The 20,125-nt window shown below is 41.8% G+C and overlaps 1 long non-coding RNA gene and 1 other non-coding gene across 2 annotated transcripts in view; one reads left to right on the top strand and one right to left on the bottom strand.

Moving 5' to 3' along the window:
* LOC135110066 (uncharacterized) overlaps nucleotides 1-20,125 on the bottom strand; it is a 105,983-nt gene that overhangs the window by 66,846 nt on the left and 19,012 nt on the right. The gene's annotated exons all lie outside the window — the stretch shown is intronic.
* On the top strand, nucleotides 14,277-14,371 carry Trnai-uau (transfer RNA isoleucine (anticodon UAU)). Its single transcript has 2 exons — nucleotides 14,277-14,314; nucleotides 14,336-14,371. It is a non-coding gene; the product is annotated as a tRNA-Ile (tRNA).

Below are 20,125 nucleotides of genomic sequence, written 5' to 3'. Positions count from 1 at the left end.
ACCTGCGCTGTCACTGCCACCGTCACCGCACACACACACACGCACGCACGCACAAGTATCCAGCCAATCAAATAAGTCCGTCCTTGTAAACGTCCTTAGTTTTTAATGATGTCATAAGTAACATGGCCAATCAGAGACATGATGCTAAAAACTGCAATGCTATCACGTCTTTGCTTTGATGAGAGTGAGAGAGAGAGAGAGAGAGAGAGAGAGAGAGAGAGAGAGAGAGAGAGAGAGAGAGAGAGAGAGAGAGAGAGAGAGAGAGAGAGAGAGAGAGAGAGAGAGAGAGAGAGAGAAATTATTATTATCGCTATCATTACTAGAGAATAAGATATATCATTATTGTTATTATCACTACCACTGTTATTAACATTACTTCTGCATTATCATTATCATCAACAACAACAAATCACCACCACCATCTTAAATAATAACATCATCATCATCATCATCACCACCACCACCACCACCACCACCACCATCATCACAACATCAGAGAAAACAGCAACACACACACACACACACACACACACACACACACACACACACACACCACTCGTAAATTCCACCAGATAAAGGAATGTAAAAACACTAAATACAACAGAAAATGCAGGGTATAAATTACTGAATAAACACTTAATATTACCAAGCCACATTCTTTAGTAACCTAACATATATTATTCAATGTAACTTATTCTCATTTAAACCTGAGTTATGCATGGACAAGAAAAGACTACAACGACATAAAGACAGACAGACAGACAGTTAGAGGTAGATAGATAGATAAACAAACAGACAGACAGAGATAGATAGATAGATAGAGACAGACAGACAGACAGACATGCAGATAGTGATAGATAATCAACAGACAGACAGACAGACAGACAGATACACATACCAAATAGATGGGAGCAAATCACCTGGTATTGGGAGGGGTTGGGGGTGGGGGGAGGCGCATGGTACTCGGGTCATATAGCCTCTGGTCAGCTGATCCTTAAGACAGATCGGCCTGAGTGCAAACAGGCCTCAGGACGTTTGGTGCTCGAGACACTTGGTACCCAAACCACTTAGTCCCCAAAATGTCTCTAAACTCAGACGTCTGGACTACAGGCTTCGTGAAGGCAGCACGTGGATCCACACACACTAATATGATGTTTACCAAGCCATCCATCTATTTACTCAACCCCATCCACCCATCTACTCAACCACCCAACAATCCACTTACCCAACCATCCATCCAACCACTAACTGCCATCTATAATAGTCTTTGCATCGATCCATCCACTCACCCACTTGCCATCTACCAACACACCCACTCATACATCCACCCACCCATCCACATAACCATTCATCCTCTCATCCACCCACCTACCCACACACTACCTACAACCCATTCATCCACCCATCCATCTTTCCAATCATCCACTCACTCTCCCTTCTATCCACTTATCAGTCCATTCACCTATCCATTTATCCACACATCAATTCATCTACATACACCCATCAATCTACCAATCACCATCTGTACAATAAAAGCCAGGGCCACACACACACACACACACACACACACACACACACACACACTGCATCACCATCTGCACAATGAAAGACAGGCCAACACACACACACACACACACACACACACACACACACACACACACACACATTGCATCACCATCTGTACAATGACTGACAGGGCAACACACACACACACACACACACACACACACACACACACACACACTGCATCACCATCTACACACTGAAAGACAGGCCAAAACACACACACACACACACACACACACACACACACACACACATTGCATCACCATCTGTACAATGACTGACAGGGCAACACACACACACACACACACACACACACACACACACACACACACACACTGACCATTCACCAAATAACTGTACTTCACTATCATTAAAATTCTAACGTGCTTTAGAGAGAGAGTAAACACACAAACACACACACAAACACACACACACACTGCCACTGACCATTCACCAAATAAATGTACTTCACTATCATTAAACCTTTAACGCGGCTTGGGAAAATCCGTGAAAAAAAGAAAAAAAAGACAGAAAACAGGCGAACTATTTCAACAGTACAAAGGAATTAAGTCTCAGGTAAAGAGGTAAAGATCTCTCTCTCTCTCTCTCTCTCTCTCTCTCTCTCTCTCTCTCTCTCTCTCTCTCTCTCTCTCTCTCTCTCTCTAAGTGGATGGAAGGACTGATGTGCGAATGTGTGGAGAGATGGGTGGATAGGTGGGTAGGTAGACGTCTGGTTGGATGTACATGTGAATGGGTGGTTGGGTGAATTACTGTGTGGATGGATGTGTGGGTGGAAGAACTGATGTGCGGATTGATATTTGGATGGATGGATAAATAAGTCGGTGGATCGCTGAGTTGCTGGAAAGAGTGGAGGGTGTAGGTGATAGGATGTGTGGATGAGGTCTGGATGGTAAGTTTGGTGCAGGTAAGTAAATAGGTGGATGGATTATAGGGTGGTTGTGATTGTGGATGGATAGGTCAATGTGAAGAGGATGGTAAGGTGGATGGGCTGTTAGGTAGATGGTTTGTTGGGTGTGGGTGAGATTGGTGGATGGTTTAGTGGATAGGAGACGGGCTGATGGATGGATGGGTGGGCCTGTAAGGGGTGTAGGACGATTTGGCCACGGATGATTTGCCCACGGACAATTTGGCCACGGGATGTCACCGTAGGACGTTTTGGCCACGGGAACTTCCCAAGGTGGACGTTTTGGCCATGAAACATATTTACTGTAATATATATTATATTTTGTATTATTTACATATTTTCACAATTATTATTAATATTCGTATTTATTACCTAACCTAACCTAACCTAACCTAACCTAACAGAACAGATTAGAGAACTTTTTTGGATAATAAAACAGACTAAAGATTTTTTCCTTTACTTAATAAGCAAGCTACTAAGTGCAATAGATTCCTAGTATTTTCTCCCGTGGCCAAAATGTCCTACCCACCGTGGCCAAAACGTCCTAGGGTGACATCCCGTGGCCAAATCGTCCGTGGCCAAATCGTCCGTGGCCAAATTGTCCGGATTCCGCCTGTAAGTAGTGTGCGGCGGGTGGATATACGGATGTGGTTGAGTGACTGGCTGGATGGGTGGCTAATGAAGGTGAGTGGGTGGGTGAGTGAGTCGGTGGATAGATGGATAGAGTTATGTCTGTGGGTGGGTGGATGTGAGTAAGTGCCACCCATGCATGTCTTCCTCCTCCTCCTCCTCTTCCTCCTCCTTCTGTGCTTCTTCTGTGCTATCTTGTCTCTACCATTAACAGTTAGAGTAAAATAGTTATCCAAACAGCCTAGTAAGGTCCTCAGGGTCTGTTGCTGTTTGGACTTCTTTTGTATTCCTTTGTATTCCTCCTCCTCTTCCTCCTCCTCCTCTCTTGCGTGGCGCTGTCATATTGGGCAGAAATACAAACAGTAAAGAAATGCTAGCGATCGTAAAATGAGACAGAATCAAGAGAGATGGATGGGGGAGGGCGCCCTGTAGTGGTAGGGCCCCTTCCACTCCCCTCTGTTGCCAAACTTACACGTGGCCTGCCCCGCGCCAGAGGGGGGATGGGACTCCGGCCTGTTTACATGTACGAGGCCTATTCTATCTGTTCGTTTGTGTTTTTTTTTTTTTTTTGTGTGTGTGTGTGTGTTTCCTCTTTTCCTTTTGTCCATTATCCCTTCTCTCTCTCTCTCTCTCTCTCTCTCTCTCTCTCTCTCTCTCTCTCTCTCTCTCTCTCTCTCTCTCTCTCTCTCTCTCTCTTAGATTAATGGATGAAGGACGGATGTACGAGTGGGTGGGTGTATGGAAAGGTGGATAGGGGTGGGTAGCTTGCGAATAAATAGCTGGATGGGTGAGCAAATGTGTAGGTGGATGCGTAGATGGGTGAGTGGATAAATTGGTGTGTGGATAGATATTTTGCTGGGCGGATAGATGTGTGTGTGTGTGTGTGTGTGTGTGTGTGTGTGTGTGTGTGTGTGTGTGTGTGTGTGTGTGTGTGTGTGTGTGTGTGTGTGTGTGTGTGTGTGTGTGTCTGGATGCGTAGATGTATTGATGTGTGGATAAATGGAAGGGTGTTATGTAGATGGAAGGGTGAGTGGGTGGATGATTGGATAGATGAATGGATGGATAAATGGGTTGTATGTGGGTGTGTGGATGAATGAGGGTGAATGGCTGTGTTGATAGGTGGGTGGGTAGGTGGATGGATGGATGAGTGAGAGGGTTGGTGGATGGGTAAATGATAAATGATTGAATGGATGGGTGGATGAATGGATAGATCATGGTTGGATGGATGGATGGGTAAGTGGATTGTGGGGTGGATGAGTGGTTGAGTGGATAGATGGATGGCTTGGTCAACATTATATTAGTGTGTGTGTGGAGCTACGTGCTGCCTTCACGAAGCCTGTAGTTCAGAGGTCTGAGTCTAGAGACATTTTGGGGACCAAGTGATTTGGGTACCAAGTGTCTCAAGCACCAAACGTCCTGAGGCCTGTTTGCACTCAGGCCGATCTGTCTTGAGGATCAGCTGACCAGAGGCCTATATGACCCGAGTACCATCCCCGCCATTATCAAGTGACTATAAACTAAAATGGACAGAAAAAAACATATAAATAAATAAAACAAAAATACAAAAACATTATTCCCAAGCTCACGATCCCTAACAAAAAAAAAAAAAAAAAAAAAAATCCGTTTGCTTACTTTCCATTCTTTTTTTCCATATTTTTACACTTTTTTTACATCCTTTCTTTTTCCCGTCAAGCTTTCACGGCCACGAATTTCCGCCAGCGCTCAAAAACCTGCGTAACATGAGCGGCACAGTGGCAGCGCGTCATTAGTGCCACCCCGGCCAGGAATTACAAGGGGGAGGGTGCCATATACCCCTCCATTGGCACCAAACGTGTCTCAGTGCCGGGGATACAGCGATGGGGTGCTAGTTTTTGTTATTTGCACGTCCAAGTAAGGGAAAGAGAGGCGCTATTTGCACGCTAGGAACCGGAGGTGTGTGTGTGTGTGTGTGTGTGTGTGTGTGTGTGTGTGTGTGTGTGTGTGTGTGTGTGTGTGTGTGTGTGTGTGTGTGTGTGTGTGTGTGTGTGTGTGTTTTAGCTATCTACGATTCAGAAAGGCACAACGGCAAGGGAAAGGGGAGGAATGAGAAAGGAGTGGAAAGTAAAGACGGAGGAAGAGAAGGACAAAGGGGAGAAGAGTTAAGAGGGAAGGGAGAGAGAATAGGAGGACACATAACCGGAAGTCTTTTAGTATTAGTAGTATCTGGTATTAGTACTTGTTGGTAATGCGCTTTTTTTGTTTTTTTCCTTTATCTTTTCTTTACTCAGTGTTCTACTAAATAAAATCTATAGAAAATATTAAAAAAAAATCCTATACACTTTTTTCTTGGTACGTGAGAGAGGAAAGTAAACAAAGAGGAAATGAAATAAACAAAACTACAACAAATAAAAATAAACAAATATATCTCTTTAATTTCTTTTCGTTCCTTTTTTTTTTCTTTCGTAGGTACGGTCACCAAGGAAAATGTTCCCAACCTTTCGCTTTTTTTTTCTTTTTTTCACTCAATTTTAACAGGTTAACAGGTTTTAACAGAGGTTAGGAAAACACTGAATTTATAATGACGATGATGATGATGATGATGATGATGATGGTGATAATGACGATGATGGCAATGTTAGTAATAATAATAATAATAATAATAATAATAATAATAATAATAATAATAATAATAATAATAATAATAATAAAAACGGAATTTGTTCATCTCCCCATCATTTACGCCTTGTAAATCAACACCACCATCACCATCACTGCCACAGCAATCACACACTCAACAAAATACCTAATTAATCTATTTATCCGCTGATTAAACAAAACAACAACAACAACAACAACAACAACAACAACAACAACAACAACAACAACGTTAATGATAACAACAAAAACTAATAACAAAAACAATACTACAGCTATTACTACTAACAACAACAACAACAACAACAACAACAACAACAACAACAACAACAACAACAACAACCAGCAAAAAAAGCAACTTTCCCACCACCACCACCACCACCACCACTACCACCACAAAGAACAACAAGATCGATCACCACCACCACCACCACCACCACACCTGGCGCCACACCCTTTCTGGCACACACCTGAAATTCATTAAAGGCGACACACTGCTCGCCTTCCGTACCGCTTGTGTCCTGCTAAATAATTCACCATGGCACAGTTCCCTCCTCCTCCTCCTCCTCCTCCTCCTCCTCCTCCTCCTCCTCCAACTCCTCTTCCTCCTCGCTATAACCTCTCTTCCCCCTCTCCGCTTTATCTCACGTTTTTAATTGAATTTCTATTTTCTATGGTTTTATTTTTGTTTGTGTTTGTCTTGTCTTGTTTTGTTATTTTATTTTCTTCTGGTCTTCCTGACGTTTATTTTTTTTTTTTTTTGTGTCTGTGTTTCCTCCTCCGTATATTCTTTATTGTTTTCTTTTTTTTTGCGTGTTATTTCTTTTTTTCTTTATTCTCTTTTTTACATCCAGCATTCATCCTGCTTTCTTATTTTCTTTCCTTCATTTTCCTCAATTTCTGCTTTCCTTCCCTTATCTCTACTTACTTCTATCTCCTTTTCCCTCCCTCATCTTCCTCCCACATTTTCTTTTTTTTTTTTTCAATCTCGTTGTTCCCCTGACCCCTGCTTTTTTTTTCTTTCTCTCTCTCTCTCTTTTTTATTTCTCTCTCCCAATTAGTTTTTCCCTCCGCTTTTTTTTTCCCTCCTGATCCCTTCCGAGTTTTTTCTTTCCCTGCCTCCCCATTCCTCCCCATTCCTTCACTAACCACAGCGTTCCTTTAATTTACATTCTTTACTCCTCCCCTTCCCCTCATCTATTTGTTGTTCCCTTACCTCCCCTCCCCATCCCGTCTTCCACGTATCTCTCCTCTGCATCTATCCCTTTCGTTACCTCCTATATCTGCTTTTCTTTTCTTTTTTCTCTCTTCCTCAAGTCTATCCCGGTTTTTTTTTCCACACCTTTTTTCTCTAATGCGTTTCCAGACCTTTCTTATTTCCAACTGTTTTTTTTTTCCTATATTCTCCCCTTTTATTTAATTTCTATCGTATTTCCTCTCGTTTTCCCTGTCCTTGTGTATGCATATTCTTTGTTTTCCTTCTTACCCATTAAATCTTCCTTTCCCAAACCGTTTCCCATATTCTCCATCTTTTATTTCCCTTTACCTCTCTTCCTCATTTCCCTCCACTTTTCCTACCCTCCCCCTCCCCTCCTTCTCACCACTCCATAACCCTTCCCTCACCACACCGTTCCCGCATTCCTATCTCCCAGTATTTTCCTTCACCTCTCCCTCTCCGCCGTCCCTCCCTCTACCGCCACCAACTCGGGATGAAGGCTGTGGAGGAAGGCACAATTACCCTCATTAGGCAAAGTTACCAGAGACAGATAACGCTCCTACGGAAATAACAGCGAGAGTCTGATGAGCGCTCAAAAATCGCGAGAAAATGTGCCGCCGGTTGCAAAAAAGGAATGAAAAAGAGGAAAGGGAGAAAAAAGTGCCGTGGAAAAGTGGAGATTATCAGGCAATTACATCAAAGCAAGAAGTTGTGACTGAAGGAAAGAAAGGGAAAAATCACGACAATAACGCATGTGTTTTATGTTGGGTTTTTTTTTTCCTCTCTCTCTCTCTCTCTCTCTCTCTCTCTCTCTCTCTCTCTCTCTCTCTCTCTCTCTCTCTCTCTCTCTCTCTCTCTCCCACACACAGAGTAAATTATATTGTGGCGTCAAATAATGTTTTCTTAATCGAATCGCAACGAAAATAAGCGGAAAATACAAACATTGTGGAATATTTTGGTCAATATTGCAATGAATTACGTACCACCACACACACACACACACACACACACACACACACACACACACACACACACACACACACAAAAGTCCAATACAATATAAATGAGAGAAAATTAGGTATAAGTGTATGCGTGTGGAACCATTTATATCAGTGGCAGTTCATTAAGAGAAAAAAATTGTTGGAATGGTTTAATAATATATGCTATTTAATAAAAAAATATATATATTCTTGGGTACATAGGTAGTATCATTTATCTGGCATCAGGGTCGTGTGTGTGTGTGTGTGTGTGTGTGTTTTACCTGTGTTTGTCTGTCTATCTGTATGTCTGCATGTCTGTCTGTCTGTTTGCCTGTCTTCTCTGTCTGTCTTTTTGCCTGTCTGTTTGTCTGTCTGTCTGCCTGTCTGTTTGTCTGGTTGCCTGGCTGGCTGTCTGGCTGGTTGTCTGGCAGACTGGCTGGCTATCTCTCTCGATGCGAAATATTGAACTACACACACACACACACACACACACACACACACACACACACACACACACACACACACTTACCAAAACAAAAAATATATATATACATACATATAGAAGCGAGGCCTCACCTTGAGTAACTAATTAGCAAAGATAACCAGCACAGGTAAGACGGCCGACCTAACTCCACCTGCGCAGATCAACTTTAATTAAAACTCAGCCGGCGAAACGTTTGCCTGACACATCCAACACGTTTTCCGCAAGAACAAACGTTGCTCCGACAGAGAAGCATAATTTGTATGTAAATGAATAAAGTCATCAACACTTACCTGGGGAAAGTCGCGCGGCGCTCCTCGTATGAAGCAAATTACAGGTAACATAATTAAGCGGGATGAGAGAAAAATGAGTACAATGCGAATAAACGACATGTGAGTAAAAATGAGGAAATGAGTGGGAAAGAAGCAGGTCCCTCGTTTTAACTTTTTTCTTTACTTATTAAGCGTTCCTTTGTATTTTGTGCTTTTTTTATTCTACTTTTCTATCTTACACACGAGTAAAAATGATAATGAGTTACAAAATAGCAAATACCCATGCCAACTCTTTGCATCTATCGAGTTTACTTTTTTTTTTTTTTACGGTATGTTTCACTATACTCTCTTTTCATTTACCTGTTTACTTTTTTTCACTGTACTTTGTTTTATATTAGATACTCTTTTTCTTTACATAAGTTGCCATATCACTGTTTCCTCTGTAACTGATAATAATAATAATAATAATAATAATAAGAAGAAGAAGAAGAAGAAGAAGAAGAAGAAGAAGAAGAAGAAGAAGAAGAAGAAGAAGAAGAAGGAGAAGAACAAGAACAAGAACAAGAACAAGAACAAAAACAAAAACAAGAACAAGAAGAACAAGAATAAGAAGAACAAGAAAAGACGATGAAGATGATGAAGACGATGATGATGATGACGATGATGACAATGATAAAAAGCAAGAACAACAACAACAACAACAACAACAACAACAACAACAACAACAACAACAACAACAACAACAAAATTCCTAAACTTGCAAATCTAATAAAAAGGAAAAAAAATCTGTTTTACGGAAATTACGCATTTTTCCTTAAACTGAGAGAAAAAAAAAAGCTACAAAAAACACTTCCTTCGAAACCCTAATCAAGTTTACGAGAAAAGAGCAAAAAAAAAAAAAACTTCTCCCAGCACATACACATACATAAAAAACGGGAAATGTAGGCAAGCTTTCAAACACGGGGTGGAATTTGGACCAATCAGGGGCGAGGTAACATACCGTCTGAGCCCTCACAAGGTGGCAACTCATCAAAGAAAACGGCCTAAGAGGAGCAGCCGGGGGAACACTACCATAATAAAGAAAACGGGCTAACGAATGGCGGATGCAGGGTGCCCGGGGTGAAGATTACAGGTTGCACTGATGGAGGAGGACAGCAGCGCGGCGAAGCAGAGGAGAGGGAATAGGAAGAACTGGGAGAGAACTGAGGCTGCAGGAGGATGGCAATTATTACGTGAGGAAAGGCATGGAGGAGGAGGAGGAGGAGGAGGAGGAGGAGGAGGAGGAGGAATACTGGGAAATGATTCATAAAGGGAAAATCAAGAGAACAAGAACAAAATGAGAAACAACAACAACAACAACAACAACAACAACAACAACAACAACAACAACAACAACAAAAAAACAACAACTGCATGATAAAAAAGAAACAGACAAAACTAACAAAATAGCACACACACACACACACACACACACACACACACACATGACATTTTCACAAACCCAGACAGAGAGACATTTCGAAACAGTTCCAGACAGGCAGACAGGGAAGTGATTAAGTGCACCTCTCCTCACATGTGTGGAAAGAGAGGGGAAGGGGGAAGATAGGAGAGAAGGAGAGAGGGAGAGAGGAAAGATGGAGGGAGGGAAGGAGGAGAGGTCACAGCTGAGGTAGGAAGACCGATAATGAAGGAAGGAAGATGAGGCACGAAACTAATGATTCGAATGATTTGAAAACTTTTACATCTGACTGAGGAGCAACATGTCATCAGAGAGAGAGAGAGAGAGAGAGAGAGAGAGAGAGAGAATACAATTAGTAGTAACAGTGGAGTAGTAAGAAAAAATTAAATAATCAGCATATTTAAACATAATTACAATCCTTTCCTCCTAGTATCCTTCTTCATCACTATCCTCCTCCTCCTCCTCCTCCTCCTCCTCCTCCTCCTCCTCTTTCCTCTCGACGTCAGGCAGAGAAAGGAGGATTATCTCTCACAAGGGCAGGAAGTTTTCTTATTGGATCAGAGAGAAGGAGGAATTTTAAGCTCCGTACCCAAACCAGACGAAAGGGTTGTCAATCTCCCTCTTGTTCTGCTGGAGGAGGAGGAAGAGGAGGAGGAGGAAGAGGAATACAAAGGAATACAAAGGAAAGCCAAACAGCAACAGACCTTTTGGTCCTTGTAAGGCTGTTTGGTAACTACTTCTAACTAGCTACAGCGAAGAGAGACAGGACAGCATGAGGAGGAGGAGGAGGAGGAGAAGAAGATACGAAGACAAGGACGAGTAAGAGGTCTAGGAGGACGACAAGGACGAACAACAACAACAACAACAACAACTACAACAACAACAACAACAACAACAACAACAACAACAACAACAACAACAACAAACAGCATAAACAAGACAAAATAACAGGAGACAAGGAAGAGAGAAGCAAACTGCCCAGACTGGCTTTGCTGTTGTGCGCACAAACAGTCACACCACAGCAAGAATTACACCCGACTCACTCAGCGTTGATGTAGAGTAACCTGTGTGTGTGTGTGTGTGTGTGTGTGTGTGTGTGTGTGTGTGTGTGTGTGTGTGTGTGTGTGTGTGTGTGTGTGTGTGTGTGTGTGTGTGTGTGTGTGTGTGTGTGTGTCGTTACCTGGCGTGCTTTAATGACTCAATTCCCTCAAAATGTCAAGAAATGAGAAGCCTTCCACACAGTTACCTTTCTTTCCCAATGACAACAATAATCATCCTCGGTTTTCCTTAATGAAGCCTCACAAAAACACAAACAAACAAGTAGTAATGCAATGATCAACCGGTGTCTTCATTCCTCCTTTCACTGGTAAGCTCAGAAACACTACATTCGTTTAGTTTGATCACCTTTATTCACCTTAACATTCCACCGGGCGGGGAATACCAAGACGCAGATGCAGCAAAAATACTTAGTCCCTTTAACTGTTTCACGGGTAAACTTTAGAATTCAGCCTTCCTTTACTAATATCCTCTTTAATTAACTTAACATTCCACAAGGAGAGGAAATATACAGACACGTCAAAAGTAAATATAACAATGTGTCTCTTTAATTGGTAAACTAGCAATCTGCCTTCGTTTATCAATATCACATCCTTTTTTCAGTTTTATATTCCACCAGGAGGGGAATATGAAGACCTCAAAGCAGATGTAGCAAAGAAACCAAAAAATGTATACTTTCAAACAGAGAGCAATGTAACGCCAGTCATATCAGTATTTTCTTTTGGGTTTCCAAGAGACAACAAATAATTTCCTAAACATTTTTCTATCCCACCAAGAGCCATTTCCTCACATGTCCATTGCGGAGAGAGAGAGAGAGAGAGAGAGAGAGAGAGAGAGAGAGAGAGAGAGAGAGAGAGAGAGAGAGAGAGAGAGAGAGAGAGAGAGAGAGAGAGAGAAAAAAAAAAAGTGAGGAAAAAAACGAGAAATGTCCCCAAACCGAACTCTTGTTGTTCACGAATTTCCGAAAAGCTACATGAAATTGCATAACAACTTCGTGACTACCATTCCGTACCTCCTCCTCCTCCTCCTCCTCCTCCTCCTCCTCCTCCTCCTCCTCGTCGCAAAAAAAGAAAAAAAAGAGCAGCTCCGTCAATATGAGGCTAACTATGCAGAAACTCGCAAGGGAAAAGCTACAATTCTCTAAAAAAAAAAGTTTAGGAACAGCTTTCTTTTTTACTTTTTTTTCGCTCCCCGTGTGCAAATGCGTCACGAAATGTTTGCCACGTGCCCCGAGCTGGACGCCTCACACACACACACACACACACACACACAGGACACTGAGGACAAAAAAGTACGTGCTCCCAAATTCACCTCACAGCAAACAAATGCCCAAATGAATAAATAAAACCAGCTGGCAGAAGAGATCAACAACTTCAAAATTTTACGCACCTCAAACTTGCATTGAAAAAAAAGAAAAAGGCAATACATAAGTGCCTCCAGAAAGAAACACACACACACACACACACACACACACACACACACACACACACACACACACACAAAGGAGAAAAAACAAAAAAAAATATAAAAGAAAGTTTGCTCCACCGCTGCCACCAATTATGCAAAACAAACACAAAGATACAACGCCATCTATCGGTTGAAAGGCCAAGTAGACAATTCGCAAACCATCACGACATCTAGTGGGTGAGAAAAGGAGACAGAGGCGGACACAGCAAAGCGAGAGAGACACAGAGACAGAGAGGGAGAAAGCAGAGACAAAGGGAGAGACGGGGAGATGAACATGACAGAAACAGGGAGACAGCACAGCGCTAGGCAGACACAAGGAAGGAGATAGAGGGAGAGACACACACAGAAACCATTTGCTCTCTCACCACTAGTTTCCAAGGCCACAGAAATGATGTGCCGGGTTCTCAAGTGCGTTTCTCCAGTTAATAATGTAGAAATCAAGTTAACCTGTCACTAGAACCATAGAAACACCCTTAAAAGCAATGTAGCTTCAAACAGGGCCTTTGGAAAGTAGTGGAGGTGCAGTGTAGAAGTGTTTTAGATTACGGAGAGACGGAGAGAGCAAAGCATTACGTTACGCAACAAAAGGCTGGAACTGTCGTCAGCTTCACCCTCGTCTGAGCTGCTCCATGGACGAACAATTATGGCAACAACTCAATAGTGGTTGATTACTGCTGGCTGCTGCCGGATGAAACAACTTGGAAATTACCGAACGATAACTGAGCGATAACAAGGCGGTGAAAATAGACACAATGGGGGTGCTGGTGGTGCTGCTGCAACTGCCACGTGAGAGAGAGAGAGAGAGAGAGAGAGAGAGAGAGAGAGAGAGAGAGAGAGAGAGAGAGAGAGAGAATAAATCACGTATTCGCTATAAAAGCAACCTAAGGAAACACATTCTCAAAGGCATTAAAGAAAATACACACACACACACACACACACACACACACACAGAGAGAGAGAGAGAGAGAGAGAGAGAGAGAGAGAGAGAGAGAGAGAGAGAGAGAGAGAGAGAGAGAGAGAGAGAGAGAGAGAGTACTACAATGAGAAATCAACATAAACCCTTCCTCTCTCTCTCTCTCTCTCTCTCTCTCTCTCTCTCTCTCTCTCTCTCTCTCTCTCTCTCTCTCTCTCTCTCTCTACAAAATCAATTACCACCACAGCCCATACAGCCTCCGGGCGGTACTTAGCCTCATGAGGAAACAGGGCGCGAGGGGGAAACAACGGAGTCCTTGTATCTCAGTCTCCCTTTGTACTCCGCCACACGGCCAACAAAGGACCCGAATTTCGACTTGTTTACACGCTGTTATGGAAAGCGGGGAGGCGGTGGTGGTGGTGGTGGCGGTGATGGTGGTGAGGGAATAGAGGGAAAGGAGGTGATACGGCAATTGATTCAAGGAGTCTGTAAGTAGTAGTAGTAGTAGTAGTAGTAGTAGTAGTAGCGGGACGAGAACAAGAGAACGAAGAGGACAAGGACAACGAGGACGAGGACAAAAGACAATACATAATAAGAACAATGACTACAATGAAGAACGAGGAACCCATTGAACTTTCCAGCAGCTCCAGCCCGTCCAGCCTCCCCATCCGTCCCATGCCCCTGTGGCGCAATCGGTTAGCGCACGGTACTTATAGACAGTGTTCGCTGCTAAGCCATGCCGGGGTTGTGAGTTCGAGCCTCACCAGGGGCACTTGTTTTACGCCTATCATGATGACACGGGATCTCGAGTCGATGCCTGGGGTCAATATGATGTCGTAGCTCAGTGGTTAAAGCGAGGCTGCAGAGACTTGATAGACACGTGTTCGATTCCCGCTGATGTTTGGGTTTTTTTTTTCTATCTCTCGTTTCTTGTTCCAAAGTTGTATAAATGCACCTTCCTTTATTTTCTTTCTTTCTTACTTGTCTTGTAACCCCCAGTTTTGGTGAATGCTTTAGCGATTTACACCTTATTCTCATTACACCCTTTTCTTAATTTTTTTTATTACTAAGTTGTTTACAGGCACCTCCCTTTTAATTTTTTCTTCCTTTTATTTACTCCTTTTACTTTAACAGCAACTCTAGTGAAGGGCTTAACGATTTACACTATCTAATTAGTGGGTTTCATCGACACATGAGCCATCTGTTAATTAAGACTGGTCAGTGGTGTGTTTTCTTGAGTCTCACTGCACCACCACAACACCCACCACCCCAACACCCCGCCACCCATCACCCCACCACCCAACACAGCCCTGGAAGCTAATCAGCACCACACGCACGGACCTCAATCACCCACTGGATAAAAGAAAATACACGTGGGTGAGAGGAGAGCCAACAGGCCTACTGAGAAAGAGAGAGAGAGAGAGAGAGAGAGAGAGAGAGAGAGAGAGAGAGAGAGAGAGAGAGAGAGAGAGAGAGAGAGAGAGAGAGAGAGAGAGAGAGAGAGAGAGCATCCTTCTGTAGACAATGCACCACCAATGAGACGCGGCCTATCTGAGCTAACCCTTTCACAGCTAGGCATTCTTTTCACACAATCCTTTATAGCTTTTCATACACTTTTTTGTAGTAAAGCATGTTAAATATCCCTGCAGCCTTAAAGATACAAAATTAATCCTATATTATCTCTTTACTCTATCATGCAAACTATACTTCTATACTGCTCTGAATGTTACTGAAGGACGACCATAATACTAAAGGGATTAAATATGAATCATCATTAATTATACTAACACTAATAATATTATTATCTATTAGGTATTATAATGCCTTGAGTTTTAAAAGATGACTGATATTTTTTTCTACGAGGGCAAAATAAGCTGAGTAAATGAACTACTGCTTGCCATTAACAACACCATCAAGAGCAAAGTAATTACAGCAGATGAAATAAACTGAGTACATTAACAACTAGCTGCCACTAACAATACTATCAATAATAAAGTAATAACAGCAGACAAAAATAAACTGAGTCAATGAACGACTGTCACTAACAATACCAACAACAATAAAGTAACAACAACAAATTAACAACAAAGTAACATCAGCAGAATGAACTCACAGGGAACCTTCAGTCACACAACAACTCACACCACAAATGAATACGCGGTGCAATTCTTCCCTCGTCCAAGGCAATGTACCGCAGAAGAAGCTTTCCTGCCTCCCAACGTAACAAATCCTATTAAAACAGATTGGCAAAATTAGCAGCGTTCTCCCAGGTGAAATGTGGGACGTTATCAATATTTCGATAATACCGCGAGTGAGTATTCGAGAGTGGCATTTCTGAAGCTACATTTTGATATCTGTGGCTCCTCTTAAGGCTTCCATTGCTCTTGGTACATTTTTCCTTAATAACTGTGCTTTCTTTCTTGTCCTACAGCTACCGCCAAGCATTATACTGGCTAGAAGTTGCAAAATATATTCTTTTTTTGTATTTCTTTCTTTCTTGTAGATGCTTATGTCACATGCCTTGCTTTTAGTGCTGTGAACTGCTGCATATCTCATTCAAAGGGTTAATGCAGGTTTATTTAAATGGCCAGGTACTATTTTGGAGTTTAATTTCGAAAGACATCACTGAGAGCAAAACAAGTGGTCAAGAAGTCTTTTTTTTTTTTTTTTTTTGAGCCTGTTTGTGTCTTTCTGCTTGTCTGTCTGTCTGTCTGTCTTTCCGTCTCTCTCTCTCGGAATGTATGTTTATCTTTGCCTGTCTCTCTGCTCGTCTGTCTGTGTCTGTCTCAATCTTTCCATCTCTCTGCCGGTATGTACGTCTGTCTCTGCCTCTGTCTCTTTACCTCTATACTCGTACACCTTTTAGTGGCTGTGGTTTAATTTTCGCTTAGTAAAATCGTCTAATGAGGTAACAGTGTCATGCAGGCTCACTGTCCTGAAGAATCAAAGTACTGTGGGTGAGGTGACTTAAGACAACCTGATCACTCGTCTAATGAAATATTAAGTGCCATAATCAAACAAGAGTCAAAAATTTCATATCCATGCAGTCATTTTTACTGAAGGTACTGAAGATAAAGTAACGTAAGACAGTTCCCATCTCTTTACGTAGCTCGAGTTGAAGAAAACCTTTTAATGCCAAGGCTTTCATTCTAAGTAAAATCGCTTAATGAAATAGCAAATGTCACACTCCACGAAGAGTCAAAAACTTTATGTCCAGTAAATCGAAGCACACAAGACGAGGTAACTTGGGATAACGTGAGACAACTTGATCAACCTTATGAAACAACACGCGTCACATTCCAACCAGTCAAAAGATCAAGTCCTGGTAATAGAAACACAGAAGGCGAGGTGACGTACAAGACAACTCACCTCTTCGATTACTTCCCTCTACCACCAAAAAGTTAATGACCAGGGAATAGAAACAAAGAAGAGGAAGTTAATTATAAAACAACTCCACCTTTTTACTTTCCTCTTCTGCTAACAATAAAAATATTCAAGACCAGAACAGAAGCACAGAAGAGAAGATTACGTAGACATCTCATCTCTTTACTTTACCACTAACCAGACGCAGACAGGTAAGGGCGTTGATCTGGGAAAGCCATGCAGTGTTCGAGTCCTGCACTTCACCACACGCCAATCAAAAGTCCTGCCTGTCCTCCCTATGATTCAGGGGACTATTTGCGTGTGAAAATTAGTCAGTTATGAACGAGTTGAGTTAACAGGTGCCGCTGCCCACCCTGCATGAGTGATGAGGTCTGAGTGGCTATGTAAAATGGACGCGTTTTAATGTTATATTTGCGTAATAGACTGACTAACTCTCTCTCTCTCTCTCTCTCTCTCTCTCTCTCTCTCTCTCTCTCTCTCTCTCTCTCTCTCTCTCTCTCTCTCTCTCTCTCTCTCTCAAATGTTGAGATTCTTACTTCTTACTTTTCACAATTTTACCTCAAAACCACAAGGCAATACTCTCTCTCTCTCTCTCTCTCTCTCTCTCTCTCTCTCTCTCTCTCTCTCTCTCTCTCTCTCTCTCTCTCTCTCTCTCTCGGAACGTACCCCTCCTGTATCCTCCCTTTCTTCCCCCCTCCCGACACCTGCAAGGGGGGAGAAGGTACGGAACAAAGAGAGGCGGGAGGGGGATGAGGAAGGGGGAAGGGGAGGAGGAAGAAAGGGAGGAAAGAAGGTTAAGGGGAAAGTTAAGCTCCAGAAGAACACCGGTGCTCGCTGAGTGAGAAAATTGAGAGTCGACGGCTTTTACGTTCCTCTCTCTCTCTCTCTCTCTCTCTCTCTCTCTCTCTCTCTCTCTCTCTCTCTCTCTCTCTCTCTCTCTCTCTCTCTCTCTCTCTCACGTACACAAACACAAACACAAAATCATAAAACCTGAAAAAACTGAAAAACCTGAAAAACAAACAAACAAACGTAAACACTAAAAAAATACGAGAGAGAGAGAGAGAGAGAGAGAGAGAGAGAGAGAGAGAGAGAGAGAGAGAGAGAGAGAGAGAGAGAGAGAGAGAGAGCCTCATAACTCGAGGAATCAGATCGCAGCCCACTCAGCCACCTAGCGTGACGACTCGAGGAAATGGACCATAAAGTATTGAATAAAAACCACATACAACATTTTTTTTCTTGATGTGCCTTACTGATTTTGACCTCTCTCTCTCTCTCTCTCTCTCTCTCTCTCTCTCTCTCTCTCTCTCTCTCTCTCTCTCTCTCTCTCTCTCTCTCTCTCTCTTGATGTGCCTTAGTTATTATATATATATATATATATATATATATATATATATATATATATATATATATATATATATATATATATATATATATATATATATATATATATATATATATATATATATATATATATATATATATATATATATATATATATATATATATATATATATATATATATATATATATATATATATATATATATATATATATATATATATATATATATATATATATATATATATATATATATATATATATATATATATATATATATATATATATATATATATATATATATCATATAGATAGACGGAAGGATGGAAGGGAAAGAAGAATAATTTAAAATCTAAAAATGAAAGAAAAAGAAAGGAGGGAAGGAAAGAAAAGAAAAAGGAAAGAGATAGAAAGAAGGAACTAAGAAAGGATAGAAAGAAAGAACGAACGAACAAATAAATAAACAAACAAACAAACAAACAAAAGAAAAGAAGGAAGAAAAGAAGAAAGAGAATGAAAGTAAGAAGGAAGGAAGGAAGGAAGGAAGGAAGGAAGGAAGGAAGGAAGGAAGGAAGGAAGGAAGGAAAGAAAGAAAGAAAGAAAGAAAGAAAGAAAGAAAGAAAGAAAGAAAGAAAGAAAGAAAGAAAGAAAGGAAGGAAGGAAGGAAGGAAGGAAAAAGAAAGAAAAAGAAAAAGGAAAGATAAGAGAAAAAAAGGAAAAAGGGAAGGAAGGAAGGAAGGAAGGAAGGAAGGAAGGAAGGAAGGAAGGAAGGAAGGAAGGAAGGAAGGAAGGAAGGAAGGAAGGAAGGAATTGAAGAAGGAAAGAAAGAAAGAAGAAAAAGGGAAACACACAAGAAAATGCAAGAAAGATAAAAGGAAAGAAAGAAAGAACGAAAGGCACAACAGAAAAGAAAAACTATAAAACATAAAAGAACAAACTTGAAGAAAACTCAACAAAACAAATGAAAAACAAAGAGAAATTGAAACGGACAACGGGGAAGAAAATCAGAGAGCGGGAGCAAGAAGCGATCAAAAATATACGAAGGCTCGGGAGACACAAAAGCAGATATAGACACAGACAATGAAGAGAAGGAAAGAAAAAAACACACATAAGAACTAACATGAGAGAAATAAACAAAAATAAACGGATACACATGTACACACACATAAGGGAAATGAAAATAGGAGAAAAAACAATGAAAACCGCAATAAAACCCAAAAAAAAAGAGAGAAGAGGAAGGAGAGGGCAGAGAAAGAAGACAACAACGATGACAACGACAACCACCACCACCACCACCACCACCACCACCACCACCACCACCACACGAACACAAAGAAAGAAAAAGAACTAACGCCACGAACACACACACAACAAACACACACACACACACACACACACACACACACACACACACACACACACACACAAAGGGAAGAGAAGTGAGGAAAAAAAAAAGAAAACGAGCGGGATGATACCGAAGGGAAAAGGTAAGAAAAAGCGAAATGAGAATCGAACCCAGGGCCAGCACAATCCGGGCGGCCATAAATACAGCTGCGCAGTGCCCCAGGGGACGTGTGAGCCGCCCTCGAGAGGGAGCTGACGCCCACTATGTCAGGATCCCGCTGCACAGTGAGAGTGGCGCGCCTGATAACGGGATGGGGGGGGGGAAGAGAGAGAGAGAGAGAGAGAGAGAGAGAGAGAGAGAGAGAGAGAGAGAGAGAGAGAGAGAGAGAGAGAGAGAGAGAGAGAGAGAGAGAGAGAGAGAGAGAGAGATACAGACAGACAGACAGACAGACAGACAGAC

This window comes from Scylla paramamosain, chromosome 19 (genome assembly GCF_035594125.1).
Source record: "Scylla paramamosain isolate STU-SP2022 chromosome 19, ASM3559412v1, whole genome shotgun sequence".
Lineage (NCBI taxonomy): Eukaryota > Metazoa > Arthropoda > Malacostraca > Decapoda > Portunidae > Scylla > Scylla paramamosain.
The sequence above is the reverse complement of the archived record's forward strand: the minus strand, read 5'-3'. Positions and strand labels throughout refer to the sequence as shown.